Genomic DNA, 25578 nt, shown 5'->3' with positions numbered 1-25578 from the left:
GGTCTGGGGGCTATTCTGGCTTTGGCTACTATCCTTTTCCCTGAAAGGGAAAGACTCCAGTAAGGTTTCTTCTCGCAGTCTCTCCATAAAGATACTAGCCTAAGACAGGCCTCCTTAATCTCCTCCACCCTCTGTTTACCTTCTTATCTGAAAATATGACTGGATTTGCAGATTAGCCAAAGGAAACAGAGACTTGTTTTTAAGACTGGCGACTTGCTTTTTGAGCCTGCCAGTATTTATAAGGCTTAAATGACTTCTCTGTTCCTTGTGTTGTGTGGGAGGAAAAAGAAAACTCTTACCTACAGCCAGGGGAGAGAGCAGTGTCAACAAGGTACCCCCACCCCACCCTCTGCCGAAAGCCAGTTTTTCCTTTAAACCAAAGCCTGGGCCACGTGAAATCCTTCAGGAGGACAGAGCCAGAGACCCGGGTCTGAGAGTTCCTTCTGAAGGGAAGGTAGAGCAAGCACGTGCCAGCTCTCTGAGGAGGTTGCTCTTCCAAGAATGGGTTGGCTGAAGATTGGGAAGATCCACCCTGATCTGAGATGCCCAGAGGGCGGAGAGATCGCATTGATTCACAAAACTAGTGGAGCAGGGTGAGGCAGAGGGAGTCAGAAGGAAAGGAATTTGGTTTTCTTTAGCTCCCTCCACGCTGTGTTTGTGCCACGTGCACCGAGAACCCGCACAATCCAGTAGCTGAACGTTACTGCGCGGGAGCCCAGCAGCTGGGCCGCACGTTCGGAACCCTCACTGCAACTCCGCCAAGAAGGAATCCTTGTCGTCACCCTTGCTCTCGAGGTTCACAGAATTAAATGGACAGACAGTGACTCTGGGTTCATGACCCACGCTCAGAATGACATATTTTAATGACATATTTTAATAATGACATATTTTAATAATGCCATGAACACTCGTGACCCTGGACTTAGCACGAAGGCTCAGACATTGACACAGATGCACATCTAGGCATATAGCTCCCTCTCCTGTTTCATCCCTGCCACCCAGTCCTGAACCCCATTGCTACCACTCTCTGGCTTTCCTCTATATAATTGTATTGTATCTGTGCATATTATAAAGATATATGTGTCTACTTCACTTTAGTAGTTTTCACTTTATGTAAAAGGCTACTTATCATACTTGGCACAGTTCCAGTGTGATACCTTGCTGAGACCCAGTCACATTGTGCACTTCTGTGCAGTTTATCCGAAGTGAAGGCTCTGGAAGATCGCACCGTGGGAATATCCCACAGTTTATTCATTCACTCTTCTACTCATGAGTGTTTGGGTGGTTGCCAACGTTCTGCTCTTGTTAACAGTGTGGCCTTTGAACAATCTTGTGTCTCAGTTTTTCCGAACGGTTGCACCAATTTGCACACTTACTGGCAATGCATGAGACAGCCTTAGAGTCTATCCCATGCAGTGTTTGGAATGGCCAGATTTAAGATTTTTTTTTCCAGGCTAACAGGCATAAAAAAATTTGTCTCCTATTATGGCTTTGATTTGTGTTTCCTTGATCACTAACAATATTGAACATCAATTCATATATCTTTTTTTTTTTTCTTGGCTCTGTTTCCTCTTTTGTGAATTATTGTTTTTTATGCCTACTTTTTCTATTGCATTGGCTGTATTTTGCTTACTTAATTTTGGTTTTTTTCCCCCCTTAAGATTTTATTACTGATCCAAATAAAAGAATTAATGTTTGCATTTTATCAGTGGAGAAACTGAGTCCGAGAGACTCAAGACCACATAACTATTCATAGCTGACCAGTTTGACATGGTGTATATTGAGGGTTCCACGCCTCCTCTGTCTTCTTGTTGCTGAGTCTGTGGATGTGGAATGTGAGGTCTGGTTCTGGTCCCTGCTATACCACCAGTGGGCTAGAGGGCATTGAATTAATCCCTATGTCTTAGGCCTTACTTTCTTCATCATTTCTTTCCCCAAAACTCTGTGGACTATCTCCATCTTTTTTTTTTTTTTTAATTTATTTATTTGAGAGAGGGATGAGGGAAGGAGTAGAGGGAGAGGGAGAGAGAATCTCAAGCAGACTTCCTGGTGAGTGTGGAACCCATCACAGGGCTCGATCCCATGACCCCACGATCATGACCTGAGCTGAAACCAAGAGTTGGATGCTCAAGCGACAGAACCATCCAGGTACCCCTTCATCTTTTTTGATCCTCACTGCTTTTAAGAAACCATGTGGCTGATGTACTGGGGAGGGACTGCCCCTCACTGCCCTCACTCCACGTTGTGTTGTCCACAGTGTGGTGTGAGTGGTCTCAGGAAATTCTGTTGGACTGGCAGGTCCAAGGATTTCACTTGCTTTGGGGTTTGCGGGTCCCTGGAGTGAGCAAGGATAGCACTAACATCTTTCTTGCTCTTCCTTGATTATCATTGTTCATCTCTGTCTCCAGGAAGCCATGATTAAACATAGCAGAAGGGAAAATTAAGGATATCATCATGATAGCTTTCTATTATCTTGTCCATCCAACAAATAGTTATTAGACACTTAAAATGCACCAGACACACTGGGTAGACAGTGTCCTTAGGTGTCAGACAGGCTTGAGTTCAATGCCTTTAATTAGTTGTGGGAACTTCAACAAAGTTTTTCCACATTTTGGGTTGCTTCCATGTTTTGGCCCTAGTGAATAATGCTATTTCAAACACTGATGAGTACTTTTTAAAATAGGAATATTGGGAGGGTAAGATGAGATAAGATATGCCCTGACCCATAATCCAAACTCAATAAATAGTGGTGGTGATGAGGATGGATCCTAGGAAGGGGAAGAAATGTCAGTGAGAAAGTGCCAGAAACCTCACTGAGGAACAATGTACCGAATGACTAGAGTCCCTCTAACTGTGTCTATACTGCAGCGAAATGCATCTTTACTCAGAACTTTTTGTTTAGGGCTAGGCACTGAAGATAGAGATCAGCTGTAGAACTGGCTCACATTTATACAGCACTCACCATGTGCCAGCCCTATTCTAAGTGCTTTAAATTTATTAACTCAATGCTCACAAGAATGCAGTGAGATAGATGACAGCTGTAAGTCCCACTTTACAGATGAGGAAAGCGACATGTAGAGAGTTGAATTAACTTGTCCCAAATCACAGACTAGTAGATGTTTGAGCCAGGGCTGGAAGCCAGGCCAAATGGCCTCACGGTACCACTAGCAGAACGAGTGAAGCAGAATCCCTGTCCTAGGAGACTTCGTGTGTCCTGAGATGGACCTTTTATTGTATGCAATCAAAAGTGTCTGAATGGATTCACAAGTGTTCATGAGGTTTACTTCCAGGAGAGACCCTAGAATTTATCTCATTTTTAAAATCTCATTTTTATTTCATTCCTTCATATAGTATTAGGATTTTTTTTTTTAAACATTGGACATCTCTTAATTTGGTAATAAAAAAAAATCACCATGTGGGCAAATACAAAACAAGAAAGTATGGTAGAGGTGTCCACAGAGATGTGGGCTGGTGCTGTGGGAGCCCCGAGGAGACAACTCCTAACTCTGGAGGAGGAGCTGGGCTTTGCAAGGTGGGTAGGAGTACACACAATAGAAATGAGCAGAGAGATGTATTCCAGGAAGAAGGACCACTTGGATAGAAGCAAGTATCGTTGCCCTCAAAATAAGAAAAGTGTTGGCCCAGAGTATGGGACCTAGGAGGTTCATGATTAATATACTCCCAGTCCAGAGCCTTGGGATATAGGGAGTGGCCATTTGGGCCTCTCTCCTGGATTCTACTCATTAATATTATATTAGTTAGTATTACAATTTCTTGGTAGCCATTTTCAAAGAACCAGACTGTGTTACAGCACCAATCTGGCCACACAGTGAAAACTGAGGTTATACATGTTCCTCTTGCAAAAGAGGTCAGGAGTCAGTGTCCCCACACCCCACCTAGCTTCCCTCTCAGGCAGGGTCCTTGTCACAGCCTTCCCATAACCCCTCCTGCAGCTGCAGACCTGGGGGGAGGGGAGGGCTACCCTTCTTAGTGGTTGCCCCAGAAGCCTCTGACTCTCTTTGAGTGGCCCAGACTGAGCTGTGAGCAGGTCCTGAACAAAACATGCCCACTGGTGAGATCCAGTACATCAGATGTCCTTGGGACTGAGACTAGAGTTCTCCTCTCTTAAACCTTGGAACACAAGTGGGAGATGATAGTTCCCCTCTAGGAACATTAGGATGATGTTTCCAAAATAGAGGACAGATGCTAGCAGGTAAAACCAACCCAAACCAAACAGAAGGAATAGGTTTTTAGAAATAAAACATGGCTTATTAGGATATGAGCTCGGGTAGGGAGCCCCTTATACATCCACATGGAAACTCCTCCTGTGTCTCTCCGAGCTCATGAAGAATTAGAATTAATGAGGGAAAACTATCATAGAACATGTTCTTTCTGTTTCTTCCAACTTATCTCTCTTATCTCCATTTTTGGATATTTTCAGGCTGGGGAAATGTGACCCTTTGGAATACATTTTTAATATTGTTTCTCATCCAAGAAGCGACTTGCTTTTATAAATGTTCATTCAGATCCACTGTTGTCATTGTTTTCATTCTTGGTGTTTCCAAAGGTGAGCTCCAGAGGCTGGGTCAGGGCAGTTGTTTGAGGGGGAAGAGTTGGTTACCAAAGTATTTTTAAAGCTTCAGTGTTGCCATGGATGCAGATGTTAGCAAGGTCATACGTCTCAAAGAGGTCTTGGGTGTCTCCTGTGGCTTTGAGAAGTCTATGTTCTTCAGAGAGCTCTTTTCCTGACTGGTTATTGCTTCTCATCTGGCATGATTGGGCTATAATGTATAGACAGACATAACCTAAGCATTTCGGCCCCTGATGAAGGATTCAGATTCTGCAGTCCAACGTGTGCTCAAATCTTGGCTCTACCACTTGTTAGTTGTGTGATCTTAGGCAAGTTCCTTAACCTCTCTGAGCTTTACGTTTTCATCTGTAAATGAGGATAACATTAACATTGAGAAGACTGGATGACACACTGCCAGGAAACAGAGCCCAGGGAGAGAACAGACTGAGTCTTTATCCTCAGGAAGTTAATAATAAGGTGACAGTTAATAAAAATAAATAAGATCCTATAGTGTGTTTCAGCAAGAAAAGCAAATGTTGGCTTCTAAGGCTGGATTCCAGTCCTGGCTGTCCACTCAACAACTGTGGGGTCTTGACTCCCTGAGTTTTACTATTCTTATCCGCAAAATGGGGATGAGGAGACCACCTCAGGTGAATTAAGGTGATTTCTGTCAACCATTTGGCACAACGTCTGGTGTAAACCAAGTGCCCAGGTTGGGGCACGAGCTTCTCCCTCCCTTTCTGTGTGAGAAGCTGGGCCCAGCCCACATCCCTGTGTGGGGGAGGGATGCACGATACAGGTGTGGTGCCACCCACCCGAATTCACTGGGGTTGAGAAGAGAGGATACTTCACAACAGAAGCTGCCATTCAGTGCTGAGAACTGCCAGATCCCTACTGCTGAGTACCCAGAAAGTGCTCATTAAATTATTTCCCCTTGTGACAGGATTTGACATGTAGAACAAATGCTTCTGTCATGCCTGTAGCAAGTGTCACCCACCACCGAGGGAAGCTGCGTGCCCACGACCAGGGTAACCCTGGCTTTCCCTGCATGGCTGGAGCTGCCTATGGTAGCTAGCACCGTACACAGCTGCCTCTCTTACGGTTTCAGTTCCCAGGCAGCTCCGCGGGCAAAGCCTGGGTGGCATTTCGCTGCCATGACCCCACCTAGGAGAGCACTCTGGGGATAATTAATTGCAGTGTGAGAGTCTGGGTGGGAGTACTTGGCTTCCAGAGTGAATAATTCACTCAAGGCAAACAGTCCTCAGCTGCCTCCCACCGAGAGGATGCTGCTTCTCCTCCTGGCGCTGCTGCCTCTCCAGCTTGCTGAGTGAGAGGCAGCCGGCGGGACAGCAGAATCAGAAGCAAGAATGAGTGAAGATAGGTTTGCCTGGAGCTGAGACGTGCAGCTTCCCTCTGGAGGCCTCAGGAGTGGGAGACAGTGAGGAGACGACACGATACTCAATGCTGACTACTTCCTTCTCTTCTAATCTGCTGTCTCTTGTCCATTCAAACTTGTTCTTGTCGGTCCTTTCTATCTTGTTTCGGAACACACTGTCCTCTGTGTCTCTCTCATTGTCTGACCCAGTAGTGTCATAGCCCTGTTCACAGTCAGTGTTGGAGAAGCAGAGAGCTTCCCACCCCCAAAGTAATGCCCCTTAAAATATATAGCAATCTCCCCTTATCTGCTGGGCATATGTTCTAAGACCCCCAGTGGATTCCTGAAACTGGAGATAGCAGATGTAGGGTTCAATACTATGTTTTTTCCTATATATACATACATACTTGTGATAAATTTAATTTATGAATTAGGCACAGTAGGAGATTTACAATAAGAATTCATAATACAGGAGAACAATTAAAGTAATAAAAGGTATGTGACTGTGGTCTCTTTTTCTCTCGTTATCTTTTATTGTACTTACTCTTCTTCTTGTGATGATTTGAAATGGTAAGATGCCTACATGATGAAATGAAGTGAATGATGTAGACATTGTGATGTCGCCTTAGACTGCTATTGACTTTCTGATGATACATGGGAAAGAGGATCATCTGCTTCTGTACCGCAGTCTACCATAGCACCCAAATCCACTGATGCCCAATGTACAGGTTGGCTATCACTGGGTAACAAATAAACCCAGAATCTTATGGTGTACAACAATGAGTATTTATTTTGCTCATAGATCTGTGCATTGGCTTAGGTCACTGGTTTGACTCTGCTCCTCATGGTTTCTTTCTGGGAATAGGCTGAGGGGATGGTGTGTTCCTGAGAAAGCTCATTTCATGGGGATGGCAGAGCTGTCAGGGGGTAAGCTCAACTGCACAAACCCATTTCAAGCCCCTACATGCATTGTGTCTGCTAACATCCTATTGGCCAGAGAAAATCTGTGAGCAAGCCTAAAGAAAAGGGATAGGGTTATACTGTCTTGTGTGTGTGTGTGGGGGGGGGGGGAACTGCATGGTTTCATGGCAGAGGGTACCCAATACAAGGAAAAGTGAAGAACTATTGGGACCAGTAGTTCAATCTATGACAACACTTAACACCTCTTGTGATGATGTGAAATGAATGAGTATGAATTAGGCGGCTTAGTGCTGGGAGAGCGGTAATGGGAAGGCCTAGCCAATAGGACTCATACAATTCCATGACAGTAGGTGAGAAGAATATAGACAAAGACCAGTTATGGTCTAGATGAGTGATTTGAAACCTGGAGACAATGTGAGGGCACTGGATGCCCAGTAACAGTGGTTCTCAAGATTTAGCTTATCATAATTACCTGGGAAGCTTGTTAATACAGATTGCTAGGCTCTACTCCCAGAATTTCTGATGCAGTAGGTCTGGGGCAGGGCCCAAGAATTTGTACTTTCAACAAATTCTGGACAATGTTGATGCTGTTCCTATAGGAACCATACTTTGTGACCCACTACCTAAAGGAAATAGATTTTACTGAAGGCAAGCCAATATTCATTAGTGACAATCTTGCCTAAGCTTGGCCTAGCCTGCTCTCTCTTGATTCCATGCCAGTCCCATTCCATCACCTTTGTTCCTTTATTCCCATTTATTTCCCTCTTGACTCTACACTCCATTTTTCTTCACAGACAGCTCCTCAATCCTTCTCTTGCTCTGTTGCAACTTCACCCATGTTTCCTGTCTCCTTGCTCCTAGACAAGAAAAACCAGGGTGTGAGGGGCTGGAGTATGCAAACCAGACACAGCAGTCAGGGCCTAGTCCCTGGGCCATAATCTCCAGGAGAAAAGTACTCTGTGTTTTAGATGGAGATCACTAGTTGATATGAAAAGATATTCCAGGAAGTATAAGATCCCTTAACAATATTCTTTGGTGGTTTATTTATTTATTTATTTAACATATGTTCAGCACCTTGTACTTACGCTTCATTTAAAAAAAATTTTTTTCATTATGTTCAGTTAGCCAACATGTAGTACATCATATGTTTTTGTTGCAGTGTTCAGTGATTCATTAGTTGTATATAACACCTAGGGCTCATCCCAACATGTGCTCTCCTTAATACAAAGATGTGTTTTGTGTCTGGTGGCAGCCATCACAAGGCACTGACTTTAACAACTTGTGAGGGACAAAGGTGTTCCCTTTGGGACCATAACTGGTTGGTCATGCAGCTTACCCAGGAGTTTGGGAAGTGGTTGGACCTAAAACTCAGCTCACTCTCAGAATTCAACCCAGGGCTAGTACTGTCCAGCATCATCATAAACTCCCAGTAGGCCCAGCTCAATTAGTGGACTAGAGTGCCAGGAGATCAAGGTTATGGGTGTTCCAGCATGCCCTTTAAGTCCTGCTTGAGTAAATTAATGGTTCAAAGATGTTTATAGCTGGGCCCCAGAGAGAGACAGAGAGAAATGAATGAGAAGGGAGCTGCTACACGGGGGCCACTGGTGGCTCCTTTATTGCTAAACCCTCTTTACATCTAGGGGTCAATGTTGTACAGGTCCCAGGGGCTTAGCCTGTTAATTTTCTCTTCTCAGTCCTATACACTGTATCCCTTGAGACTTTCTCCCCCAGGCCTGGCTCTGGAGTATTGCATGTATTCTTGACTCTTTTTTCTCCTGGCTCTCCAGAAGACAAGTCCAAAGGGACATTTTGCTGAGCTTAATGCTGATATCACAACCATATTGACCATTGGTTAACAAACCTTAATTGCCTCTGAATGGCAAATAAAAACATCAGATTCTTTATTTTCTTGATTACAGGGCTCTATAAATTCTATTGCTTCTGACCTGGCCTTAGTATTGATATCTTTAGTGAAGGGGTCTTTCTGGAAATGAATGAATGACTTTAATCTCCTCTCTATTAGTTTTCTGTTGCTATGTAATAATTTACCACAAACTTAGTGACTTAAACAACATAAATTTTAGTTATTTCATTGTTTCTGTGGTTTGGAGTTTGGGCACAGCTTAGCTGGATCCTCTGCTCAGAGTCTTATCAGCCAGAAATCCAGGTATTAGCTAGGGCTGTGGCCTCATCAGAGGCTCAACTGTGGAAATAACCACTTATGACTTCCTATAGGTTGTTGGCAGAACTCAGCTGCTATGATTGTAGCTCTGGGGTTCCATTTTTCTCACTGGTTTTCAACTGGGGTCACTGAGCTCCAGAAGCCACCTGAAGCTGCTTGCCAGATGGTCCTCTCCATAGGTGTTCTCACAACGTGGCAACCAGCAGTAGAGAGAGAACCTTTCCCACTCAGGTATGCTCAGATGGAGTCTTATATAATGCAGTGCAATAGAGGTGTGAGGCCCCACTGCCTTTGACATATTCAGTTGGTTAGAAGCAAGTTCCATGTCTCACCACAATTACACAAAGGCCTGACTAGAAGGAGTATCTGTCTTTCATAACCTCTTGCCAATCTGAAGATACAGGCAGAATGATAGGTACTTCTTGGTCTTCGAAATCACTTCATTTTTCTGAGGACCTTTGATGGGATGTCATTCAGTTCTGGAAATCTCTTCCTCTATTCATTTCTGTCACCTCAGGACATTTTTCCAACAACCCTCTTATTCAAGAAAGAACTCCAAGACTGTCCGACTCTGAGTGGCTGTCATCATCATTGCATAATTCATTTTCATCACTTATTATTAGTTTACTCAACAAATACTGTCTCAACACCTGAAAAGTTCTGGGCACTGTTTCAGGCACTTGACAGAGTCCCTGTTCTCATCCAATTTACATTTTAGCTAAGAGCAAGAGACAATAACAATTAAATAAAGAAATGCATAGACTAGGTACAGGGGTTATGAAGGAAATAAAACATGAACAGAGCATGCCAGAATAGTGCTTTAAACAGGGCAATCAAGGGAGGCTTTCTGAGGAAGTGATATTGAGTTGAGCCTGGAGTGATGGCCATATTACCATTTGGGAAGAAAAATATTCAAGGTGGGGGAACAGCGTGAGCAAAGGCCAAGAGGTTAAATATAATTTGGCCTATCTGAGCAACTGCAGGAAAGCACATTGGCTGGAGATGGTAGGAAGAAGTTGAGGACGTAGTTTGCGCACTGCTTTCAGGGTCTTCTTGGTCATGGCAAGTTTGGGTTTGGTTTTTATGTGATGGGAAGCCACTGGGGGGCTTCACCAGAGATGTTACCTAATGTAATTTATACTTTATGAGGTTCACTGTGGTTGCTTTATAGAGAATAAAGTTTAGGACGGAAGCAAGGAGACCCGTCAGGAGTCTGCCACAGTTTTCCAGGAAGTGATACCATCAGTTTGGGCTAAGGTCACAGCAGTGGGATTGTAGAGAATTGATTGGAATTGTAACATATATGGACTTGCCTCATTTACGTCCTAAATGTGGGAGTCTAACACCCTTTACTTGTTCACTAGGGGAAAAAAAAAAACAGTCCTTGAATAAAAAATGATCCATTTCTTTTGTTTTGCAAATGTTTGAAAATTTCTATAATGAAAAGTTAAAAAGGTAATATAGATCTTTCTGATATACCACCTCAGGCTGCCCTCTCAGGGCCTCCAGTCACCAATTCTCAGCAGCAGGAGGGATTGCTCCAAAGCGGAGCCTCATGAAATAATATAATTTCACAGCTAGGCCTTTGTGCAAAATGACTTCTGCCCCCATGGTGCGATTGTAGGACATCCATAAATATTTTCTCTGTGATTCAAGGAGTAAAAAAAAAAAAAAGAGTTACTAAGTTCCCAGAGCAAAGGCAAAGGAGTGGAGCAGATTTTGTGCTGAAGCACGAAACAGAGGCTTCTTGTTAACATAGAAGTACAGCTTAGCATTGTAGCTAAGAACACAGATAACAGTGTATTTCCATTTCAATCTGCTGCATTTGAATCATGCTGCAATTTTGCTGCATGACCGGGAACAAGTTACTTTGCTTACCACTGCCTCAGTTACCTCATCTGTAAAGTGGGGATGACAATAAAAGTGATCTAATAAGCTGTTATTGGGACTTAATGAATTAATACTTGTGAAGTGCTGTGAGAGAATAAAAGTAAATGCCATAAAAGATGTTTGATAATTTAAAAATGATAGGTATTTTGATTTTAAGGCCCTCATGATGTATAAGGAACTTGTTAAAAATCAGTATTGTTTCCTCTTCCTTTACTTTAAATGTCAGCACATTTATTATGGAAAAAAAAAAACAAAACCCAAAGACATGGGAATTGGTCTCAGACGGAGCTGATTTAACCCTCAGTTCTGCTCTTTAATGACTGTGTGGTCTTGGGTAAGTCACTTTACCCCTTAAGAAGCATCATGTCCTTCATGAGTAAAATATAAAGAATGATTGGAGTGGCATGCTGGTAAATAGATAATAACTAAATCTGAAAATAAGCAGCCATTATTTGTAGTATTTTCTGGTATTATTTGTAGTGTTTTCGGTTTTAAATATGTCCACTATAGCTGATTTCAAGCTATCTATGTGATATCCCTAAGCACAGAGTTGGGAAGAAATGCAGATAGTCTGCCCTTGGGAGAGAGCATGATTGTCTCCAGAAGGCTCATGAATGAAAGCAATATCTCTCATTTACTGAACACTTAATATGCATACAGTCCCAAGTTATTCAAAGTGAAACAGAGTATTTTACTTAATCTTCAAAACCACCCTATGATGGAAGTGTTAATATTATCCTTATTCTACAGTAAACACAGTAGAGGCATGGCTAGATGATTTCCCCAAGCTCACATGGCTAACGGGGATGCAGATCCCTCACTTCAGTGCCTGGCTTCTGAGAGGCACCCAAGAAGAGGCAGACATTGATAGTGCTGCTTCTGCAACAGAAGGAGAGAGATTTCTTAGTATTTATATATAATGTCATATCATAATATAATAATGTTCCATTGGTTTTCACAGTTTACCCCCTATGTCATACTTCCAAAGGCAATAAAATATTTTGTCCTTTCCATTAAAGCGAGGATGAGAGTATGAGGTTGAGAATCACTCTTAGGTTACTAAGATAAAAGCTGAGGATTTGACTCTGAACATACTTGAAGGAAGGATCAATGATTGAGAGAACACGTGGATGTTTGTTGAGTACTTACTCTATGCTAGGTGCTTCATAAGCATTGTATCATTTAATCCTCCAGAGATAGAAAGAATTATATCTCCTCTGCTCCCCATTTGACAAATGAAGAGCAATGCAGTGACGTGCCCAATTCTACATCACTAGTAAGAGGCTATGCTGGGATTTGAACCCAAGAGAATGAGCCAGACTTGGTTTCTTTTCACTGTACCATGCTGTTCATACTTGGACTCCCTTGTCCTGTGAATGTCAGTGAGGCTGTTTTCTAGAACGCAGGTTAGAACTCTGTGAAATAACAGAGTTTTGCCAGTCACAGAGCATCTCTTGTCAGCTGGCCCAGCCCTTTTCTCTCTGACCACCATCATTGAGAGCAGTGGCAGAGCCAGTGTCATGATCAGTGGCCTAGAAAAACACAGGGGCCTCACTATGGGCCTCTGGTACTGTTTATATGAAATTGCTCAGACCATTGCCCCTGGGATGCCCAAAGCCCTGGCCAGTTGCTAAGGGAAAATGTCAGCCAGTGCTCCATTCTGGTCACCATCTGTACACATTCCAAAAAACAAATGGTCCATTTTAGCTGACAACTTAACTTTGAGAGCTCAGTGTCCAAACCCTATTTGTCAGTACTCACATTCATTTTATTTGCTTTAGGTCCAGGGCCCGAGTCCAGAAAAATCCTGAATTTAACTTTTTATCTGCATGGCCAGGGTGTCCAAGTGGATGAGATTACATGTGAAATTACCTTTGTAAACACTGAAAAAAATATTACTATTCTGTTATCTTGAGTTTTCTGACTCAACAAATTGAATGGAGAGGGTTGTATTTAATTCTTACTGAAGGAGATAGCAAGCCAATGTATTTTATTATGGAGGAGAAATATGTGGGCCAATGAAACCATTTAATTATGGGGCTTGACTCAACTATGGGGTTCATGTCAGGCTTCTCCAGGGAAGTGGCATTTGCGTAGTGAGATGGAGAATGATGGTGGTTAGTGAAGAGAGAACTCAAGGTAGAATGAACAGCATATGCAAGGCCTGAAGGTTGAAAATAACAGGGCTTATTTAAGAGTGGAAAGAAGATCAGAGTAGTTGGATCACTGAGTTTAAGTGAGGGTAGGATAAGATGATACTGGAAAGCTGAGCAAGAACCAGATCATGGAGGGACTTGATGCCAAGTTAAAGATATCGCTCAGTCTCCTGAGAACAATGGGAAAGCACTGAAGATTTTAAGCACCATGGTAATGTGATCAATGTTGTCACTGTAACAGAGCATTTGCAGAGGAAAGAATGGAGGGAGGAAAAGGCACATGTGTGGGATTGGGGAATTCAGATATATCAGATATATCATTTAAGCTGACAAGGGGAGAGATGATGGTGGCTTGGCCTAAGATGGTGATATTGCAGATGAAGAGTGAAGAGAGCACTGGCGGCAAATCCATTCCAGGGAGATTTAGGAAGGTTCATTGGCAGGACCTAGAAATTTTAAAAGATTTTAATTTTATTCTTTTGGAGAGGAGGTGCCAGAGATGAATTCCAGATTCATGGCTTGTGTGGATAGATGGATGTTAATCTCATTCACTACCATGAGAACATTGAAAAAAGATGGGTTTGTGGACTTCATTAATAGCTTAAGCTAGGTTATTCTGAGGTAATCAAATGACCCTCAAATCTCAGTGGGTTCTAAGAATCAAGTTTTATTTATTGATGCGCTGTATGGCTATATAGGCCAACTGCACTTCTGTTCCGTATCATCTTTACTCTAGGACCCAGAGTGATTGAGCAAAAGCTGCTCATAGGGCACAGGGAAAAGAGATGAGGCAAACTTTGTGCTGGTTCTTAAAGCGTTGGAAATGACACACATCACTTCTTACTTTTCATAGGACAAAGCAAGTCACACAGCCATGCCTGAGCATAAAATTCATATACAGGGATAACACCTCTGGGTAGAAAACAACTATTTTGAACAATAAAATCTACTGAAGGGAAATTTAAATTTCAATATCTGAAAAATACAGATGACGATATTAAATTTACTTCATAGGATTCTCATGATGATTGAATGAGTTAATGTACAGAAAGCTGTTAGAACATACATACAACACAACCTGTGGTTCAGAAAGGAAAAGGAGTTTCCCCAGTGACACCTGTTAATACGTATACCCACTCTACCTAACTCTCAGGTGTGTGGTAAAAATAAAATTCCATCTGGCAAACATTTACTGACTTTTATACTATGTACCAGGCACTATGCTGAGCTGATACTCAGATAGGAAGACTTCCCCTTTAAGGAATTTATGGTATAATAGGGCAAAGGGATGTGCCAGCAAGTATAGAACCCAGGATCATGTAACAGTGGTAAGTCAGAGTGGTCAGTTTTGGACTTTCATTTTTCCAAATGAAAGGAAACATGTCCAGAATAACCAAGATTTATCATCAGTGGGGATTCTTGACTTGGGTCCTTAAAGCCTTAAGGGGTTTATCAGATAGGCAATGTGGGAAGGGCATTCCAGGAAAGGGTAGCAGCATGTACACTCAGGGATTCAGAGCTGTGCGGATCATTTGTAAACTCTCTATATAGTGAGTGAATTAGGCATCAGCAAGCACCCAACTGTTTCATTCTGGGACTCATCAAGCCTGCTGGGTTATCAGGGTTTGTCTAAGATCTGGCTTCACTGAAACCTCTCAGCTAGCTGCCTGGCTCTTATTTTGTTCAGTAGATATTTGAGCTGAGTTTGGGGTAAGGAGAAGGAATTAACCTTAATTGGAGAACAGTTTTTGCATAAAGTAGAGATATTGTTAACAGTTATAATGGGGAAAGGATTTATGAGAGGGAGTTATTTTGAAAGGAATTTTAAGGGCCAAATAATGCATAGTAATCCTTTTTTCAATCTTTCTGTACAGACTTTCAGTGTAATTCGGCTTTATTGTTTAAATGCTGTAGGGAACAGATTGGAGTGTCTATGTATTTATGTTTATGTGCATGTAAGTATGTGTGTTTTGGGATGAAGTGATACGTTGAACTTGGCTGTGATATAACGGCAGGGTCGTCGTGAAAGTTCAGGTGCATTTGGATTCCAGATTATCACCTCCGTATTGTTAGCATGTAATATAAAATGTAGGCAGTATTAGGATATGAAAATGTAGAAGCAGGCAGGGCCAATTGTGAAAATGGCCTTGAACATCAAACTAAGAACTTGGACTTCAGCACTCAAAGTTAAAAACTATTTATAAGTGTAAAGGATTAATGTCCTGTGGGGGACTAGGGAAAGAACTGCAGTCCCTTGGTAAAGATGGCTAAGGTGTCCTCATATGCCCTAAAGCGAGCCTGCTAACACTGGTGTATTTGTAGAGTGAGAGAAAAAGGAGAATTCTGTTCAGTTTCAAGAAAAACAATATTTGCTTAAAAAAAAAAAACCAAAAACCAAAACAAAACCCTACCATATCTCTCTATGTGGTGTTGCCATGGAAAGAACTATTTTCATCAGATGTGAGAACAGGAAGCCACATAAAACAGAGAAAGGCCAGAATGCAGGCTTGAAATATCCCTGGGCTGCCCTAACTTAGCAGCATTTTTAGAGAGGGCAGTTTCTTCATGTTTATATGACAAGAATGAGAAAAATGAAAGGTCTCAATGACCTATTCCATTTTCCCATTGAACAAGAAAGCATGCCTAAAATCTATGGAATGGAGGAAATATTCCAAGTAAATGACAACTTGCTGAATGAAGAATGGTCCCAGATGGCATATCTGTGACCTCACTTCCACGACTGCCTTCCCCTCCCAATACCAGTACCATCTTTGAATAATATAGCATTTTTCATTGTCTTTGTGTTAAATGTATGCATTAAAACCATTTAATCTGTTGTGGTTGACTTTTCAAGGGGTGTATTATGCTCCGGCAAAGTATGAAAGACGGTAATAGGACATACAGATCTTTCCAAGAAAAATATGTTTTAAAAAAGAAGCACATTCACAATGTTGGAAAAAAGAAAGCACAGTCAGAACTTGGAATGAGGTGCTGGAGCCACCTTATGTGTCTGAGAAAATGATTGGTGCCAGGGTAAGTAGTGAAGTTATGGGTTGGGACAGGAATTTGCAGTCTTGGGACTTTGGGAGCTAAAGGCTCCTGTCGAATGCACCAGAAACCAGGGAAGCAAATAATATTTTGTTGGCATGTCTGGCTCCTCTGTGGCCCTGTGGGCGGGATCTTGAAGTTGGCACCATCTCTGAGGTTGAATAAGGGAAGTGTTGGCAATTTTAGGCAGCAGAAGTTTAGGATAGTAAGTCTTGTGTTTTCTGAACAACTGTTGGGGGAAACAGACCTCCATTTGAGAACTGTATGTGAAGAGGCACCCATTTTAAGACCAGACACTCAGATACCAACCAAATGTTACTTCCTGCTTGTTCCATGCAATTACTCTTAGTAACCTCTTGATTGCTCACACTAATAAACATGGGTTAGAAGGGTAGAGTGCAGACTAGACAGCTGATTGAAAACAATTCTGTTTTGGGCGCCTGGGTGGCTCAGTGGGTTAAGCCGCTGCCTTCGGCTCAGGTCATGATCTCGGGGTCCTGGGATCGAGTCCCGCATCGGGCTCTCTGCTCGGCAGGGAGCCTGCTTCCCTCTCTCTCTCTGCCTGCCTCTCCATCTACTTGTGATTTCTCTCTGTCAAATAAATAAATAAAATCTTTAAAAAAAAAAAAAAAAAAAAAAGAAAACAATTCTGTTTGGTGTGGGAATGTGGGGAATGACTATTTTCTCAGGATGGTGATGTTTTTTCTTAAAGTTTTGCTTAACACATGAGGCATATGGGTTTGCTTTCTCTAGATAGCTGCAGGTCAAGGAGAAAGGGGTATAAAAGCTACCTGAAGGCCTGGGTCATGTTGGAATAGTATTCAATTTAATTGGACAAATATTAATTGAGCAACTACTATGTTTAAGGCAACGTGCAGGACAAAAGAATACAACGAATAGCAGCGTGTCATCCCTCCCCTGAAGATTTCACAACCTATGGTATACACAGATCCACAAATAGTTGTGATTATTGCTAGAACTTTAAAACAGTGATGTGAGGTGCTGGAGCTGGACATTGTTTATGTATGTGATCTCATTTAGTTTTTCCAGGGATTGTGTTAGTTAATGCTATTAGGATCTCTATTTTTCAGATGAGGAGACTGAGGCTCAGGAAAGCTAAATATTTCCTGAACACCATAGCCAGCTAGTATTGGAACCAGGATTCAAACAGTCTGAGTCTGAGTTGTTTCTCTTTTTATAACCTCATATTCTGCAGTGAGGTCAGAGAGGAGCAGGAACCCTCATGGTAGGTGGGGGAGGAACAGAATTGACTCTGTCATGGGTTAAGGTGGGGGTTGAGGCAAGCTACAGAAAGAAGGTGACACTAGCTGAGACCATGAAGAATGAATGGGGTTCATTAGGTTATATGTGGGTATAATAATGGGGAAAGGCATGATTCCACTGGAAGAAAACTCTGCAAGGGTTTAGAGGCATGCAAGGATAGAGTAGGAGGGGGTCTGTTATGGCCCTTATCTGGACTAAGTTTTGGGGGAAGGGACCAGAGATAACTATTTCATCCTTTTAACAAATATTTGAGTGCCAGGCCACTTGGGTGTCTCAGTTGTTAAGGGTCTGGCTTCAGCTCGGGTCATGATCGCAGAGTCCTGGGATCGAGTCCCATGCCAGGCTCCTTGCTCGGTGGAAAGCCTACTTCCCCCTCCCTTACTCTCCCTGCTTGTGTTCCCTCTCTTGCTGTGTGTCTCTCTCTGTCAAATAAATAAATAAAATCTTTAAAAAAAGTATTTGAGTGCCAGTCTTGTGCCAGTGTCTGGTGGAGGCATGGGCCATATACTGACAACCCAAATAGGCAGGGGCCCTGTCTATATCTATCCTTGAGCCAGAACATAAATGAATCTGTGACTATCCCAACAAACCACATACATATCATGAGACATATACATATCAGATGTTGAGAATTTAAATAGGACCATGAGAAGTAGGTCATGGGTCAGGACCCTCTGATAAGATGACATTTATATTGATATCTGAAGACCAAACATGAACCAAAGGGAAGGGCATTCCAGGTGGGGAGAAAAGCAAGGGCAAAGGCCTATGGTATACATCTCAACCAAACCTACATTGCAATGTGTGCTCATATTTGTCATGTGATCACTTTAGAGGGCTGTGATGTTTGCTTCCAACGGGCTCACGCAGAAGGGTCCCATTTTGGAAATCTAATTTTTGCACTAATTTAAAAATTAGCATATGTATTGTGGGTTCTAGATTACATAGAAACCACTCACATGCTCAATCCAACTTCTTTCCCAAGTGGATAGGCAGCCAGGATTGTTACTTAGGCTGTGAATTGTTAAGATCTGCTTGCCCTGCTCATTCTGCCCTGGCCCTGGCCCCACCCTTTCCCATCTGAACAATTCTTCCAGCGAGTAAATTGCCAAATTTTAACCAAATGACACCAATTATGCTTTATTTTCTCTGTAGCCATGAAAAACAAAACTCTATTGATAATCTCCAGAGTGTTCCCTTTCTAAACCTATGTTAAATGAGGTTTTACCACTGAGATCATTTGAAGACTGTCTGTTTCCATTAATTAAACATGAACTTCTTTTCCCATATACCCACCCTGCTTTTGGTTTGGAATGTTTCTTGGAAGTAATTTCTGTTGTTTAGCAGGAAGAGGAGAGTATTGAAATGTACAGACTGTTCATTTCCTATTTACCCAAGAGAAAGCAGGTAGAAGCTGTGAGGTAACCATGGAAAGGGGTCCAAGTCACAAGCCTCCATTCCTTTCCTTGTCCTGTGCCTTCTCTGCTTCCATGTCTCCTTCTGGTCTTTAATTCTGAGTAAGTGCCCTCTTCTTCCTTCCCTTGCCCATGGGGTGGACATGTGACTCATACCTGATGTCCATGTGACCCAGAGCCAACCAATCAGGCCCTTACAACCACACGAATTGAGACAGGTACGGACATGTGATCTGAGCCAGTCACACTGAATGTCAGATCAGGGACTGGTGTTGAAAGAAGGTGGGGGGGGAAGCCCCTTTTCTCATGAGACTATCGAGCTGGGAGCATTTGGGCTTGTAGCTCCTGTTGTCCATCTTGCAAAAAGCTTAGTCGATGGCTCTTCTTTCACTACATCTGTATCTTTGGGGTAAATACCCAGGAGTGCAATGGCAGGGTCATAGGGAAGTTCTATTTTTAATTTCTTGAGGAATCTCCACACTGTTCTCCAAAGAGGCTGCACCAACTTACATTCCCACCAACAGTGGAAGAGGGTTCCCCTTTTTCCACATCCTCTCCAACACATGTTGTTTCCTGTCTTGCTAATTTTGGCCATTCTAACTGGTGTAAGGTGATATCTCAATGTAGTTTTAATTTGAATCTCCCTGATGGCTAGTGATGATACCCCAATGTTTATAGCAGCAATGGCCACGGTGGCCAAACTTTGGGAAGAACCAAGATGCCCTTCAACAGATGAATGGATAAGGAAGATGTGGTCCATATACACTATGGAGTATTATGCCTCCATCAGAAAGGACGAGTACCCAACTTTTGTAGCAACATGGACGGGACTGGAAGAGATTATGCTGAGTGAAATAAGTCAAGCAGAGAGAGTCAATTATCATATGGTTTCACTTATTTGTGGAGCATAACAAAAAGCATGGAGGACATGGGGGGTTAGAGAGAAGGGGTTTGGGGTAAATTGGAAGGGGAGCTGAACCCTGAAAGACTATGGACTCTGAAAAACAATCTGAGGGCTTTGAAGTGGCGGGGGGGGGTGGGAGGTCGGGGTACCAGGTGGTGGGTATTATAGAGGGCACGGATTGCATAGAGCACTGGGTGTGGTGAAAAATAATGATACTGTTATGCTGAAAAAAAAAAAAAGCTTAGTCAAGGGAGAAATTGAGATAGACTTCTGAAAATATTACTTGAATACTTAGATCCATCCATATCCTGAAGCCAGTACAATCTCAGATTTGTCAATTATGTGAACCAATAAATATAATTTATTCTTCTCTGAAACTAGGTTGAACTGGATGTCTATTTCTTGCAGCTCAAGGAGTTGTGTTGAATATGTATCCATAGCCACTATATTGCTCCACCTCTTGTAACCATCCCAACTTGGTTTTTTCCTTTTCCTCATTCAGAAGACATTTATGGAGCCCCTACTGTATGCCAGACACATTGCCATGGCAGCAATGACCCATATCCATTTCTCACCCACCCCCACTTTTCCTGGCAGGCAGAACCTCTAATAGTTTACATTTGCCCTTTCCATAGAGTTATGGGTCATGCGTGGTGACACTTTTTCCATTCCCCATGGTGGATTCAGTCCAAGCAATTCTCTTTCTCCTCTCTTTTTAAAATAAAATTTTGGCCTAATTATAAGGGGCATGTCACAAATTTCTATTCAATGATGTGTGAAGAGAAATCTTCTGGGGGAGGGGGTCTTTTAGGAATAAAAACAAGGCTAGAAAGGCCCCTTTTCTTCTGATGGATATTATTTCTGTGTGAGACACCAGGAACTGTGTAGCAAGACAATGGCAGAGCAAAAGTGTGGGGGAAAAATCTGGTACTTTATGACATCATTGAGCTACTGAATTAACTCAGTCTGTATCCTCTGAACTTCCCCATATGTGAAATAATTAATTCCCTTATTAGTTAAGACTTTGGATTGGGTTTTCTGTTGTTCATAATCAAAAGAATTCTAACAGATGCAGTTGCTCAGTAAGTACTGATATATTCTCTCTGCCTTTTCTTTCTACTGTTTCCATAGCCAGCCTCAGTCACCTGACTACTGTTTGTTATTGTTCGTGTTGTTGTTGTTGTTGTTCTTCTTTTAGAGAGAGAGAGAGTATATATGCATGCAGGGGCAGCGGGGTGGGATGGGGTGGGGGAGGGGTAGAGGAAGAGAGACAATCTCTAGCAGGCTCCAGGCTCAGCATGGAACCTGACATGGGGCTCGATCTTATTACCCTGAGATGACCTGAGTCAAAATCAAGAGTCAGATGTTTAACCAACTGAACTGACTGAACCCATGTTTGTCCTTCTTTTTTTTTTTTTTTTCCTAAGATTTTATTTATTTATTTATTTGACAGACAGATCACAATTAGGCAGGGAGGCATGCAGAGAGGAGGAAGCAGGCTCTCTGTTGATCAGAGAGCCTGATATGGGGCTTGATCCCAGGCCCTGGGAACATGACCTGAGCCAAAGTCAGAGGCTTTAACCCACTGAACCACCCAGGCACCCCAGTGTTTGTCCTTCTAATAGCAGTTTAATGTCACCCCCTTCAGAAAACCTTCCTTGACTATACTCTCTCTCCCCCTAGGCTATATCAGGGTACCCTTGCAGATTACTAGGTTTCCCTTGAGTTAACCTAAACATTTCATTTCTTCCATTGTAATTATTTATTGACTTGCTGCCTACTCCTCAACTGTGAGCTCCTAGGAGGGCAGGAATTGTGTCTATCTGGATTTCCATTGTATTCCCTGTTCCTAGGGCTTTGCTCTGTGTTCCAGATGATCAGTATATATTTGTTGAACAAACAATGAATGAATGAATGACTGTAAAGATATTCACAGAGACTTTCTGCTCCATCTTACTTAGGTGAGTACTGCCAGTGGCCTTTCAGGATGGTTTTTTTTGTGGGTCACTTGCTGAATAAGTGTTCAGTCCTTCTGCAGTTACTTAAATCCCCTTAGCTGTTTATTTATTTACTCCTAGTCAGTCTGGGAGTCCTAATTTGGATTCAAGCAGATCTGTGTTTCAGATCTCTCCTCTGTCATTTACTAGGGAGATTTTCTTAATTCTTGGGAGCTTTGGTTATACCATCTGTAAAATAGGGCTGATGGCAACACCCTCTCTCATGAGGTTATGGTGACAATAGAAACAAATGTAGATAAAATGCTTTACTCAGCACCCATAATATACTAGGTGCTCAATTATATTCTCAATTATGATTGCTTTGAAGCTTTGTGCCAGTCCTGAGGGCTGGGGATGGAGACACGAGGAACTCTAGAATTATAGAAGGCTGACATTTTATCCCCTTCATTATAGAGGAAGAAAGAACTCAGGGCTTCCACCTAGCATTACCAATGATTGTGTTTTTCCATAAATAGTATAAAAAAAATCCCAAAATGTAAGAATGTTTGAATCCAGCCCAAGAATGTATGTTATGTTCTTTAAAAAGGAAATGTCAACATAATATTGGGTGACAACCAGTCTCAGGCTGATCTTTCAAACAAAGCAAAGAGGGCATTCCATGGAAAATATTTATAAAGAACCTTATCTGAAGGAAATTAGCCTTAAGTTTCCTTCTAATTCAGAGGACAGGGGGTTCAGATCATTAGATGTAACAAGACTTTAGGAATGAGGACTGTAAAAGCTGAAAAGCTCTGGAACAGTGTACGGAGGGGAGGGGCATACAGGCACCCTGGCCAGATGGGGGCACGTACTACTGTCCAGAATCTACCTCCACCTTGCCCTGGTTGACATCTCCAAATATCAGTTTTCCCATCTGTAAATGAGCATCACAAAGGTAGCCATCTAATAAGAGAGATGTGAGAAGTGAGTGTGCATGGCACACTTGGCACATGGGAGATCACCAGTGAAGATCTATCCCTCCTCCTCCACCTTTCTTCTTCTTCCTCAGGGACTATCCTAATACTACTGCCTACTATTTCTATAACTAATGTTACTTCTTTCATTACTATTGCTACTTCTATTATTATGACTTCTTCTGTTATATTTCTGTTACTACTAACTCTTACTTCTCTATTACTACTATTCTACACTAGTTTCTATTGCTACACTAGTCTCTATTACTACTATTCTACACACTGGTTTCTTCTAGTAGTAGTATTTCTTTTATTACTACGACTACTATTTCTTTTTCTCCCTCTTCTTCCTCCTTTTTTCCTCTTTCTTCTATTACTGCTATGACTTCTACTACTCTTTCTATTATTGCTACTTCAATTACTACTTTCATTGCCACCAATAATACACAATAATATAATAATATAATACTGCTTCTATTACCACAGCTTCTGTTATTACTTTTTGTTATTATAGTTACTGTTTCTACTTTACTACTTTAATATTTCTGCTGTTTCTACTACTACTACTACTACTACTACTACTACTACTACATGAACTCATCATTTATAATAATCATTTCATTTTATAAATGGGAAATGTAGGATGAGAGATAGGAATGATCTGTACAAGACCAGAATTTAATAGGAACAGAGGTGAAACCAGAAAGCAGGTCATCTAACTTCTAATACAAGAATCCTTTCTTTCCTCCATGTGCTGACATGGCTGGACTGTGTGCTATGATGATAATTACCAATCACAGAAACTTAAGGTAATTAACTGGTTCACGAGTAAACTCCAGGGAACACTGGCTAACTGTGTGACTGTGGGCAAATCATTTAACACTTCTGTACCTTACTTTTCTCACCTGCAAAATGGGGATTAGAAAGTACATATTTCCTAGACTGTTGTGGGCATTAAATGAGTCAACTCGGGTCAAAAGTGCTTCTAGCGGGGACTGGTGTGCTCCTAACCAGCAGGAGTCCCAGTCACTATCTCTCTCCCATCTCTGTTCTCCCTGCCACAAGGAGAGACTTAGCCATTTCCTGAGCAGGTGTCAGCTTGGGAAACCAGACACTGTTCTTCCCTTACTTGTAGGGACAACTGACTGGCAACTCCAGCCATCTCTGTCTGTCTTTCCCTCCTTGTCTCTTTCCTTTTCCCTTTTTCCCTCCCCCTCTTTCTCTTCCTCTGTCTTCTCCAGTAACACCCTTAAGCTCCTGCTTTGCAGTATGGCTGGGACAGGGGGGTGCTGGTTGGGGTTAGCATGTTTACTTTGACTAAGCTCTGGTGGAGATCCTTGATGCCTCTGAGTCCAGAGACAAGAACACAGATGTGGGAGCTTACCTGTGTATAAATCCTTACTCTGACACTTACTTGCTTTGTGACCTTGGGAAAGTGATTTCAACTATCTGAGCCTTGCTTTCCACAATTGTTGTGAAGCTTAAACATTGAATAGATGTAAAGTTCTTAGTACATTTTAAGTGCTAAGTCAGAGAAAGTCCTACTTTACATTGTGTGTGCGTGTGTGTAAGAGAGAGACAGACAGAGCCTATCACACCCTGTCTCTATATCTTTTTACACCTTTGATGCTGGGAGAAGAGACATGGAAACCTAAGTGGGTTTGGAGGTGGGGGGTTTGTGGAGCAGCTATTACAATTGGTATTGATTGCTATCATTATATCATCAAACTTCTATACAATCTCTTCATTCTTCTTGTCCAGACTGGCCCAACCCCTTGATACACCATGTTGATACAAAGTGGGTTTTCTGGAAGCAACCCCTGAGATGTTTGTTGGTGCACATGATGTTTGTTAGGAGTCAACAGTAAAGGATAGGGAGCAAGTGGGATTGGGCAGAGGGAGAAGCTGAACTGCCCTGCAGGTTCTACAAAGTCCCCTCAACCCAGGGTCACTCAGCGGTGAGCACTGCCTATTGGAGTGTCCCATGTAGTATAGAAATGGCCGGGCTTTCCTGTCCCACCTCACTCCGTCACTGGATATGGACTGCCCAGGAGGCCATGGCTTTGGATTGGACTGCTCTCTGCAGCTGAGGTGGAGCCCTAAGAGCCGAGAGAGGCAACACGTTCTACTCTGAAGATAGACATGGCTTTTGAATGGTGAGGTATACAAGCTCTATCCATCCCTTAAAAGATGGTTCCTCCTGAGTTCTTCCAAGAACAGACTTCAGAAAAGATAACAGATGAGCTATAAGAGATCTCACAAACCCTGTCAGCTCCTCTTAGTTACCTAAGGAGATTCTGAGGTTGCGGTGTGGATGGGATGTGACTTATCTCAATAAGTCACCGCAAGCTGGGATTAGAAGCCAGTGAATGGAGTAGGGGGATGGGGGTGGGGAGGGCCTGGATGGCTCAGTCTATAGAGTATAGACTCTAGATCTCCGGGTTGTGAGTTTGAGCCCCTCTTGTGTGTAGAGATTACTTAAAACTTTAAAAAGAGAAGCCAATAGAACAGAAGAGCTGATTTTTAAATTTTATTTAATTTTGGATCACTTAAATTTAAATAGCCACATGTGGCTAGTGGCTAGGTACTAGGAAGTTCCTTGGCCTCAGAAGAATGTATCTCCTTAACTTCACTGAGAGGCCCTAATGTCACTTCCAGACAGGCAGCAGAGAAGGCAGAGAAACAAGAGTTGTTTGAGCTCTTCTTCCCAGCCCACCCTGAGTTTCCAGTTTTCCGTCCCCACTCTATCGCTATTAATACCCTTTGGTTTTAATCCACTAGAAAGACTTTGCTTGCAGATCTGTGAAGATTGCTTATTCTCCTTTGCTGTTCTATGCTGCTTGCAAACATCTAATTTGGTTATCTACAGACCAGTAATCTCTTATATTTCACTCATAAGGCATTTGTCTAAACCTTGCACTT

The sequence above is a fragment of the Mustela erminea genome, chromosome 1 (assembly GCF_009829155.1).
Source record: "Mustela erminea isolate mMusErm1 chromosome 1, mMusErm1.Pri, whole genome shotgun sequence".
In the NCBI taxonomy this organism is placed as follows: domain Eukaryota; kingdom Metazoa; phylum Chordata; class Mammalia; order Carnivora; family Mustelidae; genus Mustela; species Mustela erminea.
The sequence above is the reverse complement of the archived record's forward strand: the minus strand, read 5'-3'. Positions refer to the sequence as shown.